Genomic DNA, 20,613 nt, shown 5'->3' with positions numbered 1-20,613 from the left:
TACATGGGAAAAAGCTTCGATGATTGCTTTGAGAAATCTGATCAGAGCGTCTGCGGTCGGGACTAAATATAAAACAATATGTACACCGATTCAAACAAGACAGAACATATTCCCTTCTTTAACATTTATGCACCAAGTTATTTTGGGCTCCGAGTCAGTTCCTGACACTTCCCGCTGGAAGATGAGAATTATTTTGTGTTCACCATTTTAGAGTAAGACCGCTCTTTCGTCAATTACTCATGATAGCTTTGCCCAGCCCCTGTGCTTAATTTCCCCCATATGTTCTAGTCTCAGAGGTAGCTAAGAGCCAAATGAAAGTACAATATTAGCTCGAAATTGAACATTATGCTAATACGTCCGGGGCGACAACTTAAGTTGCCTCAGCGAAGAGTACTTCTATTATCTAGTAGCAGTGCTTTTCATCTCCATTATACTCCACGGACAACATTTATTTCACCACTGGTTTTCTACTAGGGTGGGCCGTATTCTCTCCATCATTTAGTTTGTAGATGTTAGTGTTACACGCGCCAGGTGCTGGCTGACAACTAAGTGAATAATGTGTCTGGTAGGCGAAACTCAGTCAGGGGAAGCCCATTCCCTGGACTCTCCATTAATATCATAGTCCACTCTTTCAGGGGATACTGCTGACATTTTGCTCTCTGTAATAGAGACCTAACCTTTAAGCATGGCAGGGAAGAAGTCATTTTTCATAATCTGCTGTCCATTTTGGAAAATTCCCCAAATGCTGCCTTCTATGCATCTGTCCTCATTTCCCTCCTATTGTTTTATATTTTGTATTTCCTTTAAGAAATGTTCAGGAGTCACCATTTATTTTCAGGCTGCTACAGTATAAAATGAAATTCCCTCAACTGAAGCCGCAACTCAATCAAACTTTACAAAAAATACCTATTGCTGAATATTTTGGGGATTCATAAGACAGATTTACAGCGGGAGCCAGGCCATAGTTGATGACTTGGATGGATGATCAGAGTGCACATTTTGTTGTGTCCTAGTCTGCCTTAATTCCTCAAATCCAGATTTGAGTGTTAAGCCACCATAAGAAGAATTGGCAGATCCCTTGTGTCCTTCTTGAAGCCGAGCAGGCTGAAGGAAAGTCATTGTTTCAGCAGCCGGTAATGATGATTAGCCACAATCTGGGGGATCGACTGCACATCGGTCAAATGCGTCGACATCCTCAAAGGGAGAGGTGGCCCACTGTCCCGGCCACGCATACTGAGCAGATTGATTGTGTTTCCTGCTGAGATTTAGGGGAAATCTTTGATGTGTGCATGGTAATAATGTGGACACTGCCATGACATTCAAAGCAACTGCCTCTGACTTCAAGCGCTGCAGCTTTTTAACACATTCTGATACACATCTTAATACAAAGGATAATTTAGCTTTATGATAGAATGCAAGACTATGAATGGTTACGCTGATTGGGTATCTTTCAATATCTGATAACTAGCCTTGCTCTTTTGCTATATCTTTAAAATACTTGGGTTCATTTCACAATACCAGACAAATGCACATTTTCATTCAAGCTCTGATAATACCAACATATGATGATAATGAGAGCTCCTCCTTGTCTGTGTTGTGAGGGTCTCTGTTTCTTGCGCTTTAACATAAAACAAGAATAAATGGCATTTTAAGCAAGTACTGGGAGTCTTGAAGTAATAAACAACGTTTTGAGAAGTGTGTGTTTTTGAACATTAACATATTATTTGATAGCATTAATAAGGGGCTGTTGACGGGGACATTGTGTCAGTGTATTTTTTTACCATGGCTAAATGTGATCATAATGTGGTAATTGGACAGCTCATTTATTTCACTTAGGTCTAGCTGGAGGTCTCCACGCTGAAATGAATTTTGCACGGAAACCTACCTTTGACATGATTAATGATTTGCAGAATATTTTAGGTTTTGCTGTGTATATTAGTGTGGGCATACACTTAGGCCTACAGAGCTTCACGGCAAAAAACAAGTTCATTTTGGTAACATTAATACTGCTCATGATATATGTAATTAAAGCCAAAATTAAAGATTTGTTTAAGAAGCTTCCACTGGCACCATGCTTGGAAATATTCCACTAATTTGCTCTGACTTTACTGGAAAATAGCGTTTATTATAGAAACAATGATAGAATCCAGTAAATCAGGGAAAAGTATAGGGTGTAGTGTTGCCATCAATAATAGATTGGAAACAAGTCGGCACTGATGGAACCTGAGGCCTTTCTTTTGTGCAGGTCTTAGTGCCGTAGCGGTGCATGTGAATAATGCATGGTCCCAGATAGACTCCAGCTCCCTCTCTAGCCCTTCCACTCTGGCTGCATTGCTTGCAGGCTGGGGCGCCACTTTTCCCCAGCAGTGATTGGCTGTGCCTTGAGGGCAGTGGAGGAGATGGGAAATCACCTGCCCCATTTAGCCATGCTGTGCTACATGTAGCTGCCTCGGCGCCCCACTGTTCAGACCTTTGTGTCTGCTGCTAGCACTCCACATTAGGACCTCTGGTTAACTTTTAGTCGGGAATGTAGTGGCACAGAGCTGTCATTTGGATACTTATTATCGCCCCAGACTTTTTTGAAAGGTAAATCTACTGCACAGCTGCACTCCCCGAGTCCTTTTTTATATTTCTTACCTCTTTTCTTTTTACTCGACAGAGCAGGCATTGTGATTGACAGTGTCGCAGTTGTGCCACAATCACGGGTGTTGCTTCTGCTTCTTCCTCAATGTTACACACTCCGACAAACCCACCATCCCCCTTTTCACTGTCTTTTTTTGTGCTAGTTTTCTTTCACACACTGACGTATGGTGCTGGTGTGGGAAGCACCCGCTGCATTCTCAATGATCCAGCCTTGAGAACCGAGGGGGCTCTCGGCGTCCTCTCACCCAGGGGTCTCGGTAGGGAGTCCGCTGAAGCTGGGCACCCATTCCAGCCCCCCATGGAGTGAGAGCCTGGCTGCGGCAACACATAATCCATATTCTAAAGGCCAGCTGGACTGAGACCATGGAGCACAAGGAGAGTAAAGAGACCTACCACCCCCGCCCACATCAGCAACTGAGTACCTCAGACAGCTTTGGCATGTCAAAATTGAAACTGGGCTGAATAGCCTCATTTAGCACCAGGTCTTTAGAGGAAATACAAATCCATGTTCCCCCTTTAGCCAGAGAATTAAGCATTTTATGTGAAGAAGATATTGGCCAGTTTCCCATATTGTTTACTCGGGTGAAAATTACTGCAGCATCTTTGCCAGTGTGGATACCATTTTCTTCCCTCGTTATACCACCCTCTTTGTTTGCACATGGTGTTGTATCGAGAATGAGCCACTTGGCTGTAGGTTTTTCAGTATCCAGGTGGGCTTTTCCGGTAATCCTGCCTTGACAGTGGATGGATAAACATAGATGTGTGACTGTCAAATAGCAGGTATTTCAATAGATTCATATTTGTTCCCTGTACAGATCAAACCCAATCCCACGACCCCTTCAGTTACTCTCCCTGCCCCAATTACTATGAAACCAAGCCCTCTGTACACATACTCATACTGTGCTCTATACTCCCATTGTGTCCTGTTATTTTATATTAGACAACATGGTAAAATAGGCTCAAATACTGCATTGTAGTGTATTTTGCCTCTGTGTTAGGTTATCATTAACAACACAGTGTCCAAAACTGATACATAAGCATTTGTGTAAGATATCGTGAAAAAGGCATTAACTTACCAATGTGACTGTGCCTACTTTTAATTTCTACCACCTCAATAAGGACCATCCTGTGGGAATTAAAATGAGGCCGTTTGTTATTCCCGAAAGAATAGAAATCGACATCTCCAAGGCGTTTTGAAATGACTAACGCAGGAAATGCTTCCATCTTAAAATAGCCTGTCCTATACCAGGTCTCGAATGCCGTTTCTTCAGGATGGATGATGAATATAATCATTTGGGCCACTCAATATGAATTTCACTCAAGCCGTACAGAACTGGGGCACTCCTGGATTACAAGGGGCGCGGTCCAAACTCGGAACATATTTTCCGACTCGAGCCTACAGGCGTGACCAAGCTCTTTGAGCCAATGTGTGGTTGAACGGGGAAGAACTCCCTTGTTCTCAACCCCAGAGGCATCACTTTTGATGTCCACCTTCAAAGGGGTCTTATCAGTCCTTTGCTGTTTTAGTTGTTGGTCATTAATGAAAGCAAGTATTGCAGATTGCTGAGCCCACATGATAATTTATAAAAATTCCCTGTTGATTTGGCAATAGATAAGAGCACTATAAGACTTATGAAATCGCTCATTGAGGACCTGTTTTAATTAGTACTACGCATATACACTACTAGTAGAAGTCTCTACCAAAAATATATGTGTTAAGAAATACTGGATTTCCTAATACAAAAAGAAAGGAAAGATAAAAATGTCTGCCATAAATTCTGATTGCTGGGTTTACTCAAAGTTCAATATAATTCAATGTAATACATTTATACCAACTCACTATTTACGACCAACTGAAGTCATAACTCTGGGTTAGAGATGCCACAGTGGGGAAAATTTCCCATCGGTTTACAAAGTCTGGATAACACTGGAGTTATTGATTACACCGCATATTTTACAAGAAAAATGTTTTGTCAGTGCTGCTCAGAGCGCTTACTTTGATCATCAATAGTGGAGCAGACACTTTTAGATTTCAGTTTATGTCAGTCTCTCATCTACTATTTACAGCAGGGGTGGGGAACCTTTTTCCTCTCAAGGGCCATTTCAATGTTTTCAACATCCTCCGAGGGCCGTACAAATTATTGACCTCTGCTTAAAAATACTAAAATCACAACCCATTTATTTCTTCTTTCTTTCATTGATTGATTGATTGATTGATTGAAAAGTTTATTAACAGCTTGTATATTGGGTACAGTACAGTACAGCTCAAAACATACAATTGTTAAGGGGATGCAGACCAGAGAAAGACTTTCGTCTTGTTTACATCAGGGTCCCCCATTTCCAATTCATCATATCATTTAAGACATATAAGACATTGACATACAGATGGCTTATTTACAATTTACATACAGGTGGTTTTTTACATACAGATTGCTTATTTACAATTTTCATTTTAGATTTTGTTCTAATATATCCTAACCGGACATTTAAGACATACCAAGTCTACAGATATACAGTTAGTAACAGAGTCTAAAATGCGAGTATATACATAGATGGGGGGTCATGCTGTGCAAAGAAAAAGCAACCTCTTAATCCAGATATTTTACCATGATTCACGTGCGCATGCACGTGCACGATTGTGGCATGACCGCCAAAACAGAAAGATAGGGACACAAGATGAGTGCAAATGTATTTAGTTTCCTATCCATGTGGACATGATTTAAGTGGGGGGGGGGACCTCCTCTAGGGGGGTCCGGAGGGCATGCTCCCCAGGGAAGATTTGTTTTTAAATGTTGAAGTTAAAAGCATCAATCTGGTGCACTTTGAGAGCAACATTAAGAGATCTATGGATACATCTCTCAACACCCATATGAAACTGTAAGCATATTTACTTTTTCTTTATGGATATTTTACAAATCACTCTCCTTTCAAACTGTATTCTTGTTTATTAATAACAACTTTTTTTTACTGTCATATAGTATTTTATACCTGTACTTTATTATCTTGTTTTTTTATAACTATAATGATCATATAAAGATGTGCCTTTACCTCACTGGTTGTACAAAAATATTCTTATATTCGTTAGCATAGCTAGCTAACCAGATGCTAATAACAACAAAGCTATTGACTGTATGATCAGTATGACAGATGAACAGATCGCCACTGGGCTTTCAACTAAAGACACAGCCACGCAGAAACTGCGGCATGTGTACGGCTCCTTATCTGAAGTGCCGAGCCACGTTCCGGTGCTCTCCGTCAGAACTATAGGTTACTTACGTAACCCCAGTTCTCAGAGTAACATGAAGTGAGATGTCTCACTATGGGATGCGCCTCATCGCGGAGCAAACAGAAGCATCAATCTAATTACGCCAATCCTGATTGGCTGGATATCTTGACGTCAGCGTCAGGGAAATCACCCCCTATAAGTAGCTTGCGCCACAACGCATGCGCCATTCAAAATAAGCACCTCTTCTCGCTTCACCATAGCAAGGAGGGCCGTCTGGTGAGACATCTCACTTCATGTTACTCTGAGAACTGGGGTTACGTAAGTAACCTATAGTTCTCATTCATAACACTCCGTTCGATGTCTCACTATGGGAAATTGTAGCTCCCGTATTGCCAGACGAGCTTATCTCGAAAATCACCAAACCAACCAGAACTTAACAGGTAGAGCTCTGACTCAACCAGGTGCCCAGCACTGCTTGAGTCACACTGGGAGCAGAACGTCCAACCTGTTAGGAGGCAGACAAAAGTGAGCGGCGAGGACCAGCTCGCCGCTGCACCAATGTCTTTGATGGGAGACATCCTGAACAGAGTCCAGGATGCAGCCAGACTCTGAGTCGAAAGAGCTCGCGGACCCGAGGGTGCCTGCGAACTCTGACTCGTATGAGCCCCAAAGCAATTGCTTCCACAGACCAGTGGGAGAGCCGTTGCTTAGTAACAGGCTTGCCCTTATAAGGGTTAGCCCAGGACACAAGGGGTTGGTCATTATGACAAAGCACCCTTGATATGTCCCTGTACGTGCGTGAAGCACGGGCTGGACACGGCAAATCCGGCCGCTGTTCCCCGGAGGAATACAGTGGCGGGGAGGATGCCTTAATGTCAAATGTGGTACCCGAACCGACCGCCTTAAGATAAAGGCAGGGTCAGGCTTCAACCACACTCTGTTTGCCCTGGGGCGAACTGAGTGCATGAAAACTGTACAGATAGTGCATGAGTGCCGCTGGCTCGCTTGGCAGCTGCCAGGGTCAGCGTCATGTCACACTGTATTTGTACCACTCACGGGCCAGGCCTATAGAGCCAAGCGCTCTGGGTGTGGGTGAAAGATCGCCCCCCCCGCTTGGGACAGTATGTCCCTGCGTAGTGGGAGCTGCCATGGCTGCCCGCACAGCAGCTGATATATCTCCGCTAGCCAGTACATAGCTGGCCAGTGCGGAGCTATCAGGATAAGTGTGTGGCGTTGCTCTCTCACTCTGGCCAGAGTTGGGGGTATCAGAGCCAGGGGTGGGAACGCGTACAGAAGGCCCGGGGGCCAATTGTGCGCGAGTGCATCCACGCCTAACGGTGCATTTAGATCGCTCATCGAAAAGAACAGCTGACACTGAGCGTTGTCTTTCGATGCGAACAGATCCACCGCGGCTCTGCCGTAACGCACCCACAGCTGGCTCACAATCCTTGGATGTAGAGTCCAGTCTGCATAAAGTGGTATACCTCTGGACAGTAGATCTGCCCCGAGGTTCATCACTTCCGGTACGTGCGTCGCTCTCAGAGAGAGGAGACGCCTACCGCTCCATAGGATAAGTTTGCGCGCCAGTGTGTGTAACTGGAGAGAACGCAAACCCCCTTGGCGGTTAATATACGATATCGTGGTCGTATTGTCTGTCCTCACGAGGACGTGATGTCCCCTGAGGAAAGGCAGAAAGCGTTTTAGGGTGAGAAACACCGCTAAAAGCTCCAGGTAATTTATGTGCGCCCGCTGGAGGTCTCTGCTCCAGAGACCCCTCACCGGGCGACCTTCATAAATACCTCCCCAACCTGTCAGACATGCGTCCGTGGTGACCACTTTCCGTGAAAGGACAGCACCCATAGGCACACCTCGTACTAGAAAAGTCGGGTGCAGCCAGTGGCGCAGTGCCATTACGCATTTCACAGTAACCATCACTCTCGGGTTTAGTTTTAGGGCGGCCACCCAGCGCTGAAACTCCCTCATGTGTAAGCGTCCCAGTCGTACGACCAGGATGGCTGACGCCATGAGCCCCAGAAATCGCAGGCATGATCTGAAGAGAACATGTTTGCGCAGCCGGAAAAGAGCGAGACAAGCTCTGAAAGCTTTCACTCTTTCCGCTGACAAGCGAGCTGAAAAGGGCACCGAGTTCAGGTGTAAACCCAGGAATAGTATAGTCTGCGCGGGGCACAACATGCTCTTCTCTGTGTTTATTATGAAACCCAGGTTGAGCAGGTGCTTTACGAGGACATTTGTCTGCGTAACAGCCTCCTGCTCCGACTGTGCGAGAAGCAGCCAGTCGTCCAGGTAGGTCGCCAGGCGAATACCCTGTTGTCTTAACGGGGCTATCGCGGCTTCCGTACATCGTACAAACACCCTTGGACTGAGAGACAGACCGAAGGGGAGTACTCTGTATTCATAACAGATCCCCTGAAATGCGAATCTCAGATATTTCCTGTGTGGGTAATATACTGGGATGTGAAAATACGCATCTTTCAGGTCGACTGATGTGAACCAGTCGTCTTGTCGCACGAGCCGCAGCAGAGATGTGTGAGGGAGCATTCTGAACTTATATCTTCTTAGATATTTGTTCAGAGCCCTCAAATCAAGTATTGGCCGAATTCCGTTCCCTCCCCATTTGGGAACGAGGAAGTACTTGGAATAGAAGCCGCCCTGACTCTGCTCGGCGGGTACAATAGATATAGCCCTCTTTTCTAGGAGAGAGAGAATCTCTTTCTCCAGAATATGGGATGACTCTCCTCGGGCCTGCGAATGCAGAATGCCCGAGAAGCGAGGGGGGGTGACGGTGACTTGGAGTCTGTAGCCCCGTGTTACTGTCTTGAAAACCCAAGCAGATGATGTGAGCATCTTCCACTGCATGCTCCTTAGAGCCAGTGGAGATGTCACATCTCTTCCCCTCTGAGTCTCTATTTGTTGTGTTATGGGGCCCTCTAGTGTCTGAACACAGTGGTGCCCCTTTTCGACAATCCCCACCGACACTGCGCATGCACATGACGGTGGTGCCTTCACAACCCCAGCCGGCACTGCGCATGCGCGTGGCGGTGGTGGTGCTTTTAAAACCCCAGCCGGCACTGCGCATGCGCGTGACGGTGGTGCCTTCACAGACCCGCCTGTAATCCGCCTTTTGAGAGATGCCGTAGCTGCTCTCAGAAGGGGAACAGTTGACGGGCTGTTTATTGGTTTTATTGTTTTTCTTATCATTTTTTTTAGCTGCGCCCTCGGCCTGAAGCCTGGATGCGTCAGCGGCAAATGTTTAATGACAGAGGAACAAACAGATTTGTGACATGTGTTTTTGCGGACTTGAGGATGGTGTTGAGGCATCTCTCGAGGCGGCGGGAACACATTTAGAGCTGGGGAACTGTGGACTTCCAGCTCTGTCACAGAGGGGAGAAGGAGGGGCTGTCACGCCGCTCGCTTCTTCTTCCTCGCCTGCTGGCCGAAATTCTGGGTTGGCTGCGCCTGAGCTGCAGCCGGAACCGGAGATTTTCTGGGCCAGCTCGCCCTCGTCTCCAGCTTGGGCTGGGGACTCGGGGCGGGCTGCGACCTCTGCGTTCTCTGTGTTTTAAACCGAGCAGGGTTCAAGGCAGCTTGGGCGAAGGACTGCTGCTGCGAAGGCAGCGGCTGGACCCTTCGAGGGAGGCAGAGGTGGAGTGCCTCGTCCTCCCTCTTTTTCGACTCACACCTCTTTTGCATGGAAGCAAGAGCGGAGCCGAAAATTCCCTCGGGAACGATGGGCATATCCAGCACATCCTCCTTTTCCCGGTCTGGGAGGTTGGTGAGGTTGAGCCATCTCGCTCTTTCCTGCACCACCATGATCCCCATTGCCTTACCTGTGGCCTGGACGGCGCAGCGTTGGACACGGAGACAGATGTCTGTGACCGCTGCCATCTCGTCCAGAGTGGCTGCCCCCGGGTTACCCGACAGGTCCTCGCAGAGCTCCGCTTGGTAAGCGGTTAGCAGCGAGGCCACATTCAGGGCCCTGGCGGACAACGCTGCGGCTTTGTAGGACCGTTCAGTCATTGTCGACTGAAATCGGTCCGACTTTGCCGGCAGCGTGGGGTTCCTCGTGTGGGGAAGCTCGCCCACCTCCTCGGTAGGAGGTGGGCTGCTACCAGCGGTTCCATGGGCGGTATGCGGAGCAGGCCGAGCTTCTCCATTCCGTCACAGTCTAGGGAGGAGGCACCCTGGATTGGGACCTTGTTGCTGAAGGGCCGGTCTCTCCACGAGACCGACGACTCATCCAACATCTCCGGGAAGACCGGAAGGAGTTGCCTCTTTGTCCGCGCTGCTTTGGGAAAATGTTTCCCTTCGTAGCGGGACCTGGAGGTCTCCTTGGCCATTTGAGGCCACGGGATGTCGAGTCTGGCCGCAGCGCGTTTGCACACGGCCTGCAGGTCCATACTCAGACAGGGCGAAGCTGGTGTGCTATCGTCTGGGAGAGCAGCCCTCGCTCCAGGCTTTGCATCCTGAGCCGATGACATGAAGATGTGCTCTTCATGTTCATCCGACTCGGACAGGAGGAACACCGAGGCGTCCTCTTCGTCCTCGTCGTAGTGAAGCTCGAGGACATCCTCCGCGGGTGAGACCATGGTGAGGTCTAACCGGGAGCCCCAGCTCGGTAAAGCGTGGGGTCCCGTTCCCGCGTGTCTTGCCGCCACCGGGTCCCGGCCTGCCAGGGCGCGGGAATCCGGTTCTGCGGCCATCTCAGATACTGATCCCCAGACCGACATGGAGAGGGGTTCACTCTCTGTGGCAGATGTCCCCGCGTCTTGACTGCCGGCCGGCAGGTCAGAGGACATGGGGGGTTCCTGCTTCGACAGGCTAGCTTGGCGTGCTAGCCGTCGGCGGAGGCTCTTTACGGTGAAGCGGACACAATGTCCGCACGAGCCGGGGTTGTCGATAGCGCCTCGGGCGTGTTCCAGCCCGAGGCAGGACGAGCAGACCTGGTGTGTGTCTGTGCCCGAGATCTTCAACCCGCAGCCGCAGAGTCGAGCCACCGAGTCCCTGACTCCTCTGGTGTGAGGGAGAGGGGCGTCCATCTTGTTCGCCTCATGGCGTGGAGAGGACCCGCTCTCAACAGGTAGGTTGGGAGAAAAAGAGGTAACCACCCTGTCCTTAATCCGGAGAAAAGGACGGTGTGGGTATTTTATTCCCGGAGAATACTGACTGGTGTGGCAGTATGCTCCTTTTAATCCTTTCCTCCTCCGTGGGGAAGATAAAAGAAAAGACTTCCTCGCTACCCGTGGTGTCGGTAGTGAGGGAGCAAGCTAACGCTAGCTTGAAAAAAGTCAGACCTAGCTTACTTTCCGGGGAAAGAGAGCGGCGAGGTCGATTTCAACAATAACTAGCGTTAGTAATTACCGTCTTCCTGCGAAGCAGAAGGAGTAGCCGGCAAGCGCCCGTCGACCGAAATGGATATTTGGGTTCAGTCTGTGGACCGTGAAGCTTGTCCGGCTACCATAGAGATGTGCTCTGAAGCGAGAAGAGGTGTTTGAATGGCGCATGCGTTGTGGCGCAAGCTACTTATAGGGGGTGATTTCCCTGACGCTGACGTCAAGATCTCCAGCCAATCAGGATTGGCGTAATGAGATTGATGCTTCTGTTTGCTCCGCGATGAGGCGCATCCCATAGTGAGACATCAAACGGAGTGTTATGAATGAGAACTGCACCCCTGTCAGACGAGACATATATCCACGTGATGACACGTTAGGCTCGTGTTGTGTTCATGGACCCTGACCAGGAAAAACAGGTACTCGCTTGTTTAATTTTTTTGCGGTCTAGATTTTTTAATTTTTTTTCTTTTTTGCGTGTGTTTATAAATTACCTCGAGGGCCGTACCAAATTGTCTCGCGGGCCGTATACGGCCCGGGGGCCGGAGGTTCCCCACCCCTGATTTACAGCATGTTTTTAACGTTCTAGCTTTTTTTCTGATATTTTACTTGTTGTTCCTTGTTTTTGTCAAATGTATTATTTAGGCATAAGGGGGGAATTGTATCTAACTACAACACAAATAACATGGATGGTTCCGTACTACGTGCTTTGCAAGGAAAATAATGATCCTTCCTTTCATTAAACTATGGTTGTTTTATTATTAAATGTATAGCGTCCCCAGACTTCCCGTGTCAGCATAAACACACCGTCACAGCCATATGCCACAGCTAGCCAATTGGGGTTGTTATATTTTTAATATCTTGACAGTCACATGATGCTATATTTGCTGTTTTTCTTCGCAATTTAATGCTTACATTTTGATTACTGCAGATCACATCAGTTTCTTGATGGCGATGTATGGGCACTAGTCGTTATGTGCTTAATAACAGTCACTGTACAGATTGTTATTTTTCCATTCTGCTGAGTAGGACGTTGTGTGTTCTCACTATTAGATCTGCTGACATCATTAGCCTTGACAACAACTTATTTATGTAAATACACTGTAGTTAAAGCAACTCTCCACTTTATTTACAAGAACTACTACCATTAAACAAAATATGTATACTGTTTGAACGAAAAGCAAGCACTTGCTGTGGAGGCAGGGAAGGTCTAATGAAAGATGCTATCCAGTTGCATTAAGGGGAATGTAGGATCCAGAATTTCTTGAGCTTGATTGACGTTATGGACTACAAAGTAAGGATATCTCAGTGTCTACTATTATGGCAAATTATTTTGTATGTGTCTTCCCCAAATATATGGAAATATCAAATGAAATCCCAACCTGAGCCTATTAGTTTTCTTCTAAAAAAGTTTCTTTATAATTTGCTAATAAAGTTGTGATATTAGTTCAGCTTTAAGTTCACTTAAAGGTGGGGTAGGTACGTTTCAGAAACCGGCTCGAGTGCACTAACATTTGAAAGTACACAGCCGAAAAGAATCCGCCCCTTCCTTCAGACTTCCTTACAGAGTACCTCCTCCAACACACATGAACGCGCACATAACGTCAGCAGACTGGTGAAAGTGGCCGCCTGTTGCTGGCGAGTCATTGAAGTACTGCTGCAATGCACGCCCAATGACGGCACGCCCAATGACGGCACGAGATACATTTTTGCGTGCACGAGATGGAAGGCTGACAGACAGGGCGGCAATCCAATCCAACACCCCAGCGCGTGCACTACGCTCTGCCTCAGCCAAACGACTCGTTGCACCCTCGCTGCGAGGGGGACCCAAGTTCCCATCGGCGAAAACACGTGGGTTTGCTGTCCTGGCTCCAAGATGGTGGAATGAGCTCCCCATTGACATCAGGACTGCAGATAGCTTGCACATCTTCCGGCGCAAACTGAAAACTCATCTCTTTCGACTCCACTTCGAGCGTTAGAACTATTAACGAAGCACTTTTATACTAATAAAGGACTGGCTTACCTAAAGCCAGTTGAGTAGCACTTGAAATGTTTGGCTCTATGAAACCTGATGTACTTATATGATTCTGTTTTCTTCAAGGTTGTGTCTTCCTGGTCGAATGTACTTATTGTAAGTCGCTTTGGATAAAAGCGTCAGCTAAATGCAATGTAATGTAATGTAATGTTTAGCCGGCCCGGCTAAACGGATTGGTTGTACTTTTGACAGCGCTACGGCTTCCACAGATGACATTTTTGTATGGATTTGTTGTCAAAGCACATAAGATATTCATTGCTATCGGGATGTTAAGAGCATTCCATGGAATATAACAAACAGTGTATCTCAAGCCGGTTTCTGAAACTTACGTACCCCACCTTTAAGCTCACTCTAAATGACTACAGATTTAATATGAGAACATGTTCTTGCTCGGAGCTAGCCCCCGGGACCTTCAAATAAGCAAAGTGTGGACAGTTTTCCAAACCGCTACTGGAGAACAGAGTCGGACAAGATGTAGCAGAGTGAGTCAGACTACTGCTTTCACCAGGAAGAAAAAGAGTGATCTTTTGAGACACACAGAACATGATATCCATTCAGTATGTGCATCTGTTATATTTGACAGAGAAAATACAAATAATTCAAAGTGAGAGAAGCTATGCAAACTAAATGATTTTACCTGATATATTTTTAACTATTGAATTTCATAAAAATGCTCGACATGGAAGCAGTATAAGATAAGATGTAGAACTATCTTTCAGAGGGACGTAATGATAAGGTTTGTTAGTATTTCTTTATTTTTAAAGAAACCCAGCACTTCTCTTAATGAGAACGTTGCCATTTCCAGTACACAAAGGACTATATGAAAGAACAATCCTTTTGATTAGACGCAGTGTGTGAAAGTGTGTGTTATAAAGTCAGTCAAAAATGGTGCCTTCTTTTTAAATTGCTGTCAAAAGTAAACAAACAACTGACAACGAGAAGAGATCAAAACAAGGACTGGATAGCGTTAGCTCTCATCCTCTCATTGACAGACAATGTATAAAAAGCATTGCGTTAATTAAAACTTTTTTATATTCCTATTGTTCTGATGAAAGAAATCTCTGATCGAATATCAGAGGTTTCTATATTGCTTTTTCCTGCAGCGGTATGCATCACATGTATGCTAATGTATGTTCCGATGAGCTTAACGGCGGCGTGCGTTGAAGCTTCCAACGCTTCTGCCCATTCACTTTTAGCCGAACTGCATTTTGGGAAGCGACGTGGAGCGTTGCTGGCGTTGCTCGCTTCAAAAGTTGAGCAATGTTCAACTTTTGATGCCTCGACGGAGGCTTCAGCAAATCGAATCATATGCCAGTACAAGCTCTAGCCAATCAAACCGCGTGCTTGTGTGTCTGGGGCGGGAGATTCATGTGATTGGTTGTTGGTCGAGTGTCAGACACGCTCGCCGGCAAGCGTCAACGCACGCCGCCGTGTGGACGGGCTGTAAGATATCATGAAATATTTAAATAATTAGACACAGAAAGCATATTCTTTATGTGTCATCAAAATAAGGAAGGGGAAGCATGTGAAAGTGTCACCTAAAGGTCTGCATACGATTACTTATGTGGCGCTATCCCTCATGACTTCACATCAAGATGTTCTGTCATAGCCTGTCACCTAGCTTGATGATCTTTGGGGATACCATTCCTCGTTTTATGTTTGAAGGCTGGCAGCCTGCCTCTCCCTCCCTCCCCTTTCTCTTCTCTTCTCCCGCTACTTCTTTTGAGGGGTAAACACACACGCAAAGCTCCTCAGCCTATCATCTGTGACCGCCGCTACAGCCAGACAGCGTAACACGATCCATGATAGAGTGGTGCAAATCGCCCAGCGCTCTCGTCTACCATCTCACATAAGGAGGGGGAGAAGCCCATGAGATAGGTTGAGCAAAAAAAAAAAAGGAAAGAGAAGGAGGAGGTGGGGAGCTGCTGGAGAGTGCGGCAGGCAGCGGTGGCTGGCAACTAGAACGATGCTGGTGTGACTTTTCGGTCCACTAGGTTTTAACCCTTTTGACATCGCTTGAGTGCCATCCATGTGTCAGTGCGATAGTGCTCTCGTGCAGTGTCTGGCTCGTGCAGGAACAGAGAAGAGAAGGACATCCGGAGCGTTCTTTAAATCCAATACAAAGCAGCGTCGCAGCTTGAGAAGTGGATACAGTAAAGCCTCAGCAGGGGGTTTGCTACCGGCATCTTTAAGGTAACACTCCAACTTCTTTGTAATCCTTTTCTAATGAGCGGAAGGCATTAACCTACATTTTTAATCTGGGTTACATTACCAGTTCCTGCTTTTAACATTATTTTAGAAGTGTTGTTTTTTTTCTTTCTTGACTGGACATCTGTGCCGTTAAATCTGGAGTTGGGCATGTATTGCACCCGTCAATAACTTGGCGGAATAATGTTTAATGCATTACATGGGCTGTGCACCCACAGCACCTCTGTTCGCCTGGGCCTTATTGTATCTGCAGAAAGCTACAGACTAGTGTATTGTATTCAATCCCCTTGTGTATCTTCTGTTCTTCATGATGGGGTGTTGTGTGTTGTGTTTCAAATGGCACTGCAGCCCAACATGTGTACATTGCTAATACAGTGTCTTGCACCATGCTCAAAAAACACATCAACATGCTTGGACTTCAGCTGGGTCAAGTTGCTTTACGGTCATCGAGACACAGTAATAGCGAAGGATATTAGTTTCATTGCCATTTTACATAATCACAAAAGGTATACTAATTAGAGTTTTGCTCACATTATCAGTAGAACTGCTTGATTATGTGGAACAAATGGAAACGAGGGATTTTAATATTGTATGAAATCATATATTGGGCGCATATTGCCGTAAGCTCTTTCAACTGTATCAGAGCGATCACACATTATACTTGGATTTCTTGGCTCGTTCTCCACAACAAACTGCTGCTGTTCTTAAGAGTCCTCCCACGTTCAATATTTAACATGACATCCATAAAGAATGATGGGTAATGTATGCAAACAGGGTACTCTAGGTGTTGCTTTTGGGTGTTGACTTGTATTTGATTAATCACTTCTGGCTGACGTCACAGCCTCAGAGACAGAGATGGATTGAAGTGCTTAGCAGACCAATAGCAACAAAGACGAAGAGTAATTGGTGTGTAGCCAGTGGTGGCCAATGTAAGCAGAGCAAATGCATCAACAGAGGAATAAGTCTGAGTTGTGCAAAGGGGTCACGCAGTAGCAGTCCCACCATACATTTGCAGGTGACAGGTAAATACGAGCAGGTAAATGCAATGAGCTTTTCCTCCGTAGGCATTGCATCTTATGAGGCATCACAATGAATTATTCTGCGGGCCATAAGGTGAGTCTTAGAGCACGGCAGGTATCTATTTAGCTGCCTGAATGAGTGGGAGGTGATGAATTACATTGCACATTTATTTTTTCATTTTAACATTGATCAGTTGTGTAATGTTAAAGCTGCAGCCTCACAGAGGTAATAGTTGTTGCTATAGCTGGGTTTTTATTCGCCTGTGAATTGGTGTGAGGGGGTGCTCATACTGTGGAGGAGGTATATTGTGATCTCTATGTGTCTGTGATAATTACATTTAAAAAGTGGGTCTGTGTCCCTGAAAGAGAAAAGGAAAATGTACCTTGTACTTTAATAATGTATTTCTATTTATGCTGTATTTGTTCTTAAATGTCTTTTGCTTTTAATCTGTATAGCACTTTGAATCGCCACGTGCTGAAAAGTGCTATATAAATAAAATTGCCTTGCCTTGCCTTGCCTTACCTCAATGCTGGGTTATATATGCTGAAGGCGAGTTTGCATAATGGCACCCAGCACATGTGCAATCGGAATATAAGCTTTAATATTACAAATTATAATGGGATGATGGGCTATCAATACTTTGCACAGGCTTGCTTTTGTTTCACGGATCTCTCGATGGACTCAAGTTGCTCGGCATTCACATTAACAGTGAGGTCTTAGCAATTTTTGTTTTAATTTTCTTATCACCAGGCAGCTCTGCCACCTTACTGGCAAACACATGACAGGACTTCAGGGCCAGAGAGAGCAAAGCCAACAACAGTTTCTGTGCATTATTATATGGTTTCTGGACCAAGTGTTCCATAATTTATGTAATGAAAGCATGTGCTGTTGTTTAATTTATGTTATATCTGAACGGTGACTATTTGTTAATTATTAATTATGTGTGAATTGGGCAGTGCTGGATCTCGTTTCCGGTTACAAGTTCCACATCAGCAACTTCTCAAAACTGAAAATGAGCAACAATTGCTCTAAATACTTGTTTGTTTTCAATCTCAGAGATCCCTTTACTAACCATTCCATTTGTATACATTTGACGCTAAGTGCTCTCAAGGTGAGCCTGACTTTTCTTTTTGTGTTGTCATTTTTAAAATGATGCTTTTGAGGATTCCATAAATATCCTTTTTTGTCAAGATGGTTTTTTTTTTTACATTCAAGTCCTGTCCCAAAAGCAGATGGATAGATAGATGGATAGATAGATGGATGAATACATGCATATAAATACTGTACATGAATATATACTGTATATGCATCATACATGTTGTGTACACAACATTCAGATATTCAGATTCCTTCAAGGGCAGAAAACAAGACAAAGCTGCCATTATTTGTCATACAGTATTTTGATATCCACATCTAAACTATCATAATAAGCTTTTGGAAAGCATGTGAGTGTGAAATTGTCCACAGTGATGTCATCGGGGAGTCTTTGTTTTTAATTACAAGAGAAATAAAAAAATTGACACACCTGAAAGCTTCAACCAGTTTCTATTGATAATGGTTAATTAAAATAGGAAATGTACTCTGAATTTCAGAAAATGAGTACATCAGTTGTAATTATAAGAAAATACTGATATAAATTGCTGTTACGTTTTTTTTATTTTGAATAGCTTGTTCAAACATTCTTAGAGCCTCTGCTTTGCTGTTTGATGATGGTTCAACTTGTTAAACACTCGACAAGATTCAAGCTCAAATCAGGTGTCCATTTATGTTAAAACTACAAGGTTGCATACAGCTCAAAATTAGCTAGAAAATAAATGTGCTGGCAGATGGAATAACATACACTTTAAAAATCATATTGATTGACAGTTCAACATTTGTTACCCATTGTTACTGTTGTTAATCATTTTTAAACTACATGACTGGAACTTGATATATTTGAGTTTCATCGTAAAAATGTATGTTTCTGTGGCATAATTTATCACCATATTGTGGTTTTAATTGGCTTTGAACTGTGTTGTTTTCTCCCATGTCGACTCACAATAGAATAATTCTCAATTCTTCATATTTGTGTTTTCAGTGTTGCTCCAGTGGCGTATGTTTACCACGGTGGCAACGTTAAAACACAATTAAAAAACTTTCTTCAAAACCCATCATATTGAACGTTTTTTAAAAAATATTTGTTTATCTGTGTTTCATTTGCAACAGATAACTATGAATGTGGCCACAACTCACAATATAATGATCATGCCTCCCTCATGTAATGGTGATGGGGAGAAATAACTGAAGCCCCTGTTCCTCTGTTGTTTACTGTGGACATTTACTGGTATCATTATCCAAACAGTGATGCCAGTGGGTGGCTACCAGAGCTGGAGGTGAAATAAGCTATTTAGCTGTTTTATGATAGCAATCCCCAGCCCTTGCTGTTTCTACATCCAGGGTCAAAGCTTAGCAGTCATCTAATCTCCCTCAATCTTGTAGCTTTCATTAGCGCAGCACTTGGTCAATCAACTCTGGTGCAAGTGCCTACATTTGACAAATCTTTGATGAAAGGGCACAACCACAACACCAATTTAGATCATCATTGTTGTTTGCAGGTTGCTCTCGTGTCTAGTTTAATTGACATTTAATATAAATGTGGTAAAGCATGCAGCACAGTTCACATCACTGTGGGATTATTATTATAATAGCCTGACCAAAATTGATGAAAACTGCAGGCGATGTCAACACATTACACTAATATTCCTCCTATGTGAGTAAAATAGTTGCCAAAACCTTCATTACAGCAAAGACATGTGTTAAGTATTGACTCGTAAGTCTGCCGGCTTAAGCCTGAATGTCTTATGATATACAGATAAACGAAGGCACTTCTTGTAGAATATCTGAATATTTGAAAAAAACATTGTGTGCACTCTCCCTTAAGTCTTTTTTTCTGTCCTAATTGGCTGAGTTCTCAGAAAGCAGTTCATGGGTGTCATCTGCCAAATGCCAGACCTGTCATCACATCTGCACACAATAGGACACGTCAGAAATCCTTGGCCTCCTTTCATCCGCCTGCACATCTTCAATAATCAGGGGCTGTGGCTAGGAACAGAGGCAAAGAGGAGCTTTTTATTCCTCAATAAAAGGCCACTTAGGCAGATAGTTCTCCTAAGACTCATCAGCTTTGGTCTTTTTTTTTTCCTGGCACCACATGAAGGCATTTTTGGAGGAGGGCAAACATTCCATCTAATTAAGGATACCTTTTATATAAGCTCACCTCTCTCCCCTGTAATGTCTCTTTTTGTCCATGTCTCTTACCCCCGTATCTCCCTCTCTCCTTCTCTGTCTTTTCTCTTTCTTACAATCCATCATACGAAGCCCAAAGGTGCCCTTTACCGTTACAGTACCTTTTTGGTTAGCTCTTGATGCCTTTTGAAATGGTGGCTTACCTCGCTTTGATGTTTCTTTCAAATAAGTACGAAGCAAAAAAACACATTCAAGTCACGATTTAGACAAGGCCAAGGATGTCAAATAAACGCAGTAATCCAACAGTCTATTACATTTTGTTTGCATACGTGAGTGCTGCACATCATTAACATGCAGTATGATTGTATCGGCAGCAATTTGAGTGGGTTTTTCAGGAATCAGCAGTATTTGTTTTGAAAAATGAAGGGGAGGGAACGGGTGCTCTGTCTGACTTTGTTCTATTTCTGGGGATGGCTGATCGAGGATTACTGCAAGTGGCAGAGTATTCATTATTTAGATGGCAGTGGCGGCGTCGGGGAACGGGTGGTTTCATAAACCACTTGACTATGACATGTGTGCTGCTACACTAGACGGATAGACAAAAAAAGTTTCCCTTTCCAAAAATCTTTCTCCAAGTGATGGCACTTGTAGCAGCTCTCTGCCAGAGACTCGGAGACAGTCAACATTAACTGAAACTGTTGGAGCAAACTCAGATTGATGGAGTTAATGGATGAAATCGTTGAAAGTTCACCGGGATTGCTCTCTATATAGCCTTTGAAAGTCATAAGGCGCCCATGCAGCGGTTTCATGGTGCATGTCAGATGTGGTATTATAGTTTTAAATACAGCATCTATGCTGCTTGTTATTCAGAATGACTGGGTTGAATATCGGAAGCAGGAAATCTTTGT

The 20,613-nt window shown here is 44.7% G+C and overlaps 1 protein-coding gene across 8 annotated transcripts in view; it reads left to right on the top strand.

The window, feature by feature from the left end:
- The window catches only part of si:dkey-237h12.3 (teneurin-3), a 161,536-nt gene that overhangs the window by 31,645 nt on the left and 109,278 nt on the right, over positions 1–20,613 (top strand). Inside the window, exon 1 of one of the 8 annotated variants that reach the window (XM_034227616.1) lies at positions 15,126–15,445. The exons of the other annotated variants lie outside the window; for them this stretch is intronic. The gene's annotated coding sequence lies outside the window, so the exon portion shown is untranslated. Of the gene's footprint in view, positions 1–15,125; positions 15,446–20,613 lie in introns of those variants that run through there. 8 annotated transcript variants of the gene reach the window in all.

This window comes from Gymnodraco acuticeps, unplaced genomic scaffold, assembly GCF_902827175.1.
Source record: "Gymnodraco acuticeps unplaced genomic scaffold, fGymAcu1.1, whole genome shotgun sequence".
NCBI classification, from domain to species: Eukaryota; Metazoa; Chordata; class Actinopteri; order Perciformes; family Bathydraconidae; genus Gymnodraco; species Gymnodraco acuticeps.
The sequence above is the reverse complement of the archived record's forward strand: the minus strand, read 5'-3'. Positions and strand labels throughout refer to the sequence as shown.